General features: G+C 53.9%; 1 long non-coding RNA gene across 1 annotated transcript; it reads left to right on the top strand.

The window, feature by feature from the left end:
* The first annotated feature begins 4,440 nt into the window (after positions 1-4,440).
* LOC306660621 lies at positions 4,441-5,581 on the top strand. The gene is made up of 3 exons (XR_013763693.1): positions 4,441-4,736; positions 5,141-5,336; positions 5,518-5,581. It is a non-coding gene; the product is annotated as an uncharacterized lncRNA (long non-coding RNA).
* Positions 5,582-6,181: the final 600 nt, after the last annotated feature.

The raw sequence follows: 6,181 nt of genomic DNA, 5'->3' as shown, positions 1-6,181 counted from the left end.
AGCCTCAACTCTGGGAGACCCGGCCGGGGCCACACCTGCCACAGGGGTGCTGCAGTGGCGCCAAGTCCCGGGCATCTTTCTATCTGGAACAGACTGGGAAGAGCAAGGGCCACATCTGCATCAGAGCTGGGAACGGCCTGTATACTCTCTAGGAGCGTGAGTGAGGGGCTTATGAGGCCAGGGAGGCAGGCCGGGGAATCGCTGGCCTTGGGAGGAGGGAGAGGGACATGTGGCTGACTTCACTGCAGTTTGATCCTGTCTCCTGCCAGGGGCAACCTGGGATCTGTTACTTTTCAGAATCTTGGATTCCATTCTCTCCATCAGGAGCTTTCATTGGGGTCATCGGACGCTGGGTTTCAAGAGCTATCAGGACCTGCAGAGCCCTGGCTCGCTGAGCTTGTGGTTCTGGTTGTGGAGGCCGACAGCAAGGAAGACAGCAAGTTGTGCATGTAGCATATTGTGGAAAGTTCTGGCAAGGAGAAGCATGGCTAACAATTGCGTCTGCTTCTAGGGAGCTGTACGGCAGCGGTCCCAGAACGTGTGCAGACATACTCAGTGCGTTCTAGCTTTTCCTGCTGTGGGCTGTTGAGTTTCCAAGCATCTTTGTGACATAAGGTGGAGAGGGGAAGAGAAGGACATGAGGCACTGGAGGAAGCCTGAAGGTGGAGCACAGGAGGTGTGCTCTGGGTTTGCATGTGGGTGTTGCCTGCCTTCCTCCCCAATCCAGGCCTGCCCCTGCTCCACGCCCTCCTACCCAGAGCATCCAGAGAGATTCAAAGAAGTTCTCTAGCACCAGGGACATGGCCTGGCCCTGCTGGCCCTGCAGCCCCTTCATCCTCCCCTCTCTGCACCCCTGTCTGATGGACACTCAAAACTGGGTGTGGGCACACTCTGGCACAAGCACCTCCCTGCGCCTGAGGCCTGGGATGGGGCCGGGTGGGGCTGGGGTTCTCATGCTGGTGCAGTGTGCTCAGGTGGAGAGCAGGAGGCACCCCCAAATGCAGAGAGCATGGCGTGCATGTGTATTGCTGGAATTCCAAGGCTGACCCTGGTGCAGCTCCACTAAAGCCCAGCTCCCGTGACCAGGTGATGAGGACAGCATGCCTGGCCTTTCTTCAGGTTGGAGCACAGTGCCGGCTGGCCGCTTGTCTTCAGAGTGTCTTTAACAGCTGAACGTCTGCCTTGCCAATTCAGAGTACACGGTCCCGTAAGGAAGGCATGGATAACCCGTGGTAAGGATGATGTGACGGGTGCAGATTTGGAAGATAGAAAGCAGACGGGGGTTACTGGGAGGTGAAATGTGGTTTTTGATGCTTACAACTGAGGCTCTGAAACCCAAGCTCCCCCTGAGTTTCCATGGCCTGTATTTGTTTGCTTATTCTGGCCGCTTTCTCTGACTTGGAATCCCCTGGTGCTCCCCTCCAGCCAGGCCAAATGACATTCGTTTAATCCTAAATCACGCATGCAAGGTTCTCGGGCTCTTCCGTCACCAGCCAGCTGTGCAGCCTCGACAGACTGCTCAGATCCTCTGGAGCTCTCCCTATTTTCTGGTAATGAAGGGTGGGTGTTGTACCGCTATATGAAGGATGAAGAAGTCCTTCCCCACTGCGAACTCCCTTGACTCCGTGGGAACTGGCTTAACTTAGAGAATTCAGACAACAGGAGATGAGCTCACTGGAGACGATCCAAGGTCTGTGGACTGAGGCAGGGACCCAGCAGGTTAATTATCATTATTTTTTTATAGCTTCTCTACTTGGACAAGAGTACACTGGAAATACATGGGTCAGTTAGCTGTCGTGTCCTTATTCAATTTATTTATTGTCTCTGGAAAGTCCTAGAAATACTTTGTTAAACTTGCATTTGTGCGTGAAGCTTTCGTGTGAAGAGGACCCTACTGCTCACAGAAGGCATGATCTTTGTGTGGTGAACTGTCTTCCCATAGCGCCCCATCTGATGTCAGGATGTCTCTGATCTGTACTGTGCTATAGTCCTGGTGAACATCATTTCTGGCTTTTATCCAGGAGTGAACAGTAAATAATGAAGAAGTATATTAGGCTGAACCACTGACATTTGTATGCAGGGTAGTAAATGTTTGTAGATGAAGAGCAGCAAAAGATTTTTTAATAAATGCTTTTGTGACGGATTTTATACTAAATCATTTCTTGACATTTCGACTAAAACCAACAGCTTAGATAATGGATCTGATGTTCATACCATGCATATACTCTGGTTTGATAAATCCTCCACTAAGAGGACCTCCATGAAGCTGGATTCCCTGAAGGCTGGGAGGAGGTTGTATGTGGAATAAATTAACTGGCTCGGGGGAAGTCAGGGGCACCTCGGGAGGCCTGCTCGGGCCTGCTCTGGTGCGTGCCCTGCTGGGCTCTGTGCTGAGGCTCAATTAACAGTCTCCTTGGGTTTTAAGTTTGGGGCTGGACTGTGCTAAATAAACTCAGTGGTAGAAATGACTTTATGATGGTCTGTTTTCTGATGGGAATATTTGCTCAAGAAAGCAACAGCTGGAGAGCCTGAGTGGAAATGGAGGCTCCAGCTTGGCCACACATGGGGAGACGGTTTGGAACAATGTACCCTGAATTCCTCTCTCTGGTCCTCCTTGGTCAGACCCCAAACAGGACAGATGTGTGGACCCTGGGGACCCTTGAGGACGTCCAGCCCTTGCCTTGGGGGCCCACAGGGCCAGGCTCAGGGGTGGATCTTGTTGCTCTGAACTGTTTGGCCATAAGGGTGGAATCTCCCTGCCAGGCTCTGCTGATTCCCTGTCCCTCCTCCTGGGGCTTCTGTCCTGGATGACCATCCATCTGATTTAGCCAACTCCTGTCTATCCTTCAATGCCTTAGATACCACTTCCTCCTGGGGCAGGCCCTCCCCTCTTGATGGATGTCCACCCAGTGCCTGGCGCTGTGTGTCCAGCTGGACGCGCTGCCTGCAGTTTTCATGGTCTTCCTCACGGGGAGGTCTGGGTCTGGGGAGGGTGGGGCTGTCATGGGCACTTTCTCCCTGATGTCCCACACCCACGAGGCTCACAGAGGGTGTTTGTGGGATGAACGAAGGAGGAGACGGGAGGATGTCGAAGGCAAGCTGCGAGTCAGAACCAAGGCCTGCTCTCGTGTCATACTGCTAGTTTGCATGTGTATTTTTCAGAAATGATAAGTGGCCTCCATCCTGATCCATTACAGTGCAATAGATTAAGCTGTCCTTCGAAAAAAAAATTAAAGAACCTTGACAATGATAATTGCCGTTAATATCACTCTGGACGTAGGTTTGCTGATTGATGAGTTTGGAAAATTTGCTTCTAAAACAACATTAAATAACATGAGAAACAGCCAGTGGGACTGCCAGTGGGGTGGGGTGGCCCCTAGCTCAGAAGCTGTGCAGGGGAGAAATGGCTTCTGTGAGGCTGGACAGAGCTCCCCAGCGAGGCTGCCTCCCTGGGCCAGGCCTGGGTTGTGCAAATACTGGTTTTCAGCCTGAGGCCATTGCAACATCCAGGGCCCCATCCCTGTCCCCAGTGCAGAGTGAGAAATTCATCCGGCCCACAGTTCTGCACCAGCACCTTCCTGCCTGACTTTCCTTTTCCCATTTTACATACTTGGCCTCCCTGTTGAATAGAGCTTGGCAGGTTTCCAGAGGTATCAGATTCCAGGAGAGAAAATACACAGGTCATGTGCAAGGACTAAATAGAACCCTTCCTTGGAAACAGCTTTTGTCAGGTGTCTGAGAAACTGTCCTGCCTTCAGCTGTGAGTTAATCAGACGGGGCAGCTTGCAGGAGTGGGGGCACAGGCCCTCCACTGCCTGGCGGTGGCCTCCCTGACTCCCCCAGGCAGGTGGCGCCCTTCTCAGGGCTGCAGTTCTCTGTCTCTCCAATTAGGGCTTGGGTTAGCCTGTTGCTCCTTCCAGGCCTGAGTGTGTAATTCTATCCGCTTCCCTATCACCCACAGCTGCGACTCATAATCCTGGGCCCTGCTTAAAATACTTAGCTGAGTTGTGTGGCTCTAAAATGACCTCCAGTTTGCCTTGCAACTTGTTTGGACTTTTATTAAATCATAGAAACAAGTGAGGTGAATGTTTTAAAAACATTTATGGTGTCAGAAAACAATCTACATGCATTCTGTGCCAGCTGTAGTGACCTGGGCATGCTGGGGTGATGGGGAAATGCGGCACAGAGGCAGTGGGGGAGCTTTGCACGTACAGGTCAGGCAGAGCCAAGGAGAAGTGTGGGAGCCACTGGTTTGTGGGCCTGGATGATGGTTAGGAGGGCTTGACCCTGAGCTCAGTTTTCTGGTCTGTGAGATGGGCTCATGCCTCTTGTCTAGGGTTGGGATGAGCAGCCAGGGCAGTGACTTGCCTTGCAAACACACGCCGAGCTCGTGGGGTCCTGCTGGCTCACAGCACACACACAGTAACGTCAGGTGCTGTCCTTCTGCCCTTTGGCTCTGAGTCCTTCACCCGCTTCTCTCTGGTACCGCTACTCCTTCGGCACTGGGAAGGGACAGAGCTTCTCATCTTGAGACCCTGAGGACCTGGCGCTCCTGGTTCTATTTAGCAGCAAGATGGGGCACTGGTCCCACAGGCACTTGCAGCAGGGAGACAGCAGGGAGGGCAAATGAGCATTCCTCATCAGGGACAAGCTGGGCTTGACACTCGCTGGCCTGGCGTCCACCACAACTTCAACAGGAGATGTTCATGGCTGCTGAAAGTCAAGGGCTGGAACCAGTAAGTGAGCAAACTTTCCTGTTGATTGGGGTGGTCCAGGCCATTGCTGACACCCCTGGACGAGTTCCCACTGAGCAGCTGGGTCCTCACAGGGCATCTGTGCCTCCACCCTAGCCCATCAGCAACCTGAGGCCAAGAACCAGCTGGGACCTGCAGGTTCCGAGTGCTGACTGTTGGATGAGCGACATGGGAGTGGGTGCTGGTCTCTCTGGGAGACACTCCATGCATCGCTTCTCTTCCTGGAAACAGGGCCCACAAAGTCTTGCCCAGTACCTTTCTGGGTGGCGGCCATCCCTGCTCTCTGGGCCTCAGAAGCTCCTGTGGAGGAAGGTGAGCTTACAGTGCTTGAGCAAAGGTCACTTCGCTTTGTGCAGCTGCCTTGTGCCCACTGACCCTTGTTTCAGGCAGTGCCGTCCAGCAGCTGTGGCCCACTGTGAGATGTGCCCGTTTGAAGTCAGCAGCTTTAGTGACTTCATGGAACTGCGAAACCACCACCACAGTCTAATTTCAGGACCTTTCCTTCAACCTGAGAAGACCCCGTGCCCATGCGTGGTCCTTCCTCATGCCCACCCCAGCAGCACTCGTTCTGTGAGAAAGCAGGTGATCATGTTGGGGACCCACCAGGAAAGGAACTGTGGGTGGCCAGCAGAAGCCACGGGTGGCCTCCAGGCAGCAGCCAGCAGGAAAACCAAGTTTTGCAACAACCACCAGAGTGGGGAGGGGTCCTTGCCCAGTCAGGCCACCAGCTGAGACCCTGTTCCCATTGGTGCCTCTCTTCCAGGCTTTAGAGACCTGGGCAGACATCTCTGTTGAGCTTCGCTGGGACTGCAGACCCCAGAGATGGTGCAATCGTGCCTCTTTTTAAACTGCTAGTTTTGTGGTAACGTTGCCACAGCTGTAGGAACGCACTCCCTCAGGGAGCCACCCGAGTCACCCACTGCTGCTCCAGCCACACCCCCAGCCCTCCTCCCAGCCCTCCCTGCCTCGCTTCTGACTCAACATCTTGCCCTGGACTGGGGCAGTGGCCTCTTGTGGGTGTCCCTGCCACGGTGCCCCTCACCCGTCAGTGCCAGCTGGAGTCCAATACACAGAAGTCTGTGTAAGCCTGGTGAGGCGCCCTGTCCCCACACTGCCTGCCGGGAAGGCCAGGGTTCTCCTTCCGCTGGCAAGGGTCTCGTCATCAGGTCCCCACACCCCTCTCCAGACTTGCCTCTGCCCCTCCTGACAGGTACCTGGGCTCCAGCCTCACTGAACAACTGGGTGGCCAACCTGGGACATTCTGGGCTGGTGATTGTGTCTCTGTTGTTCTCCTTGCCCGGAATGCTTCTCCTTCTCTTCTCAGCCTGAAAAACTCATTCATTCTTCAAAAATCCAGGTCCAATGTCACCTGTCTTTGAAGCCTTCCCTGGACTCCTGAGTGGGAATGTGGACGCTGGCAGCCACTG

This window comes from Sciurus vulgaris, assembly GCF_902686455.1.
Source record: "Sciurus vulgaris genome assembly, chromosome: 4".
In the NCBI taxonomy this organism is placed as follows: Eukaryota; Metazoa; Chordata; class Mammalia; order Rodentia; family Sciuridae; genus Sciurus; species Sciurus vulgaris.
This window is presented reverse-complemented; position numbering and strand designations above follow the sequence as displayed.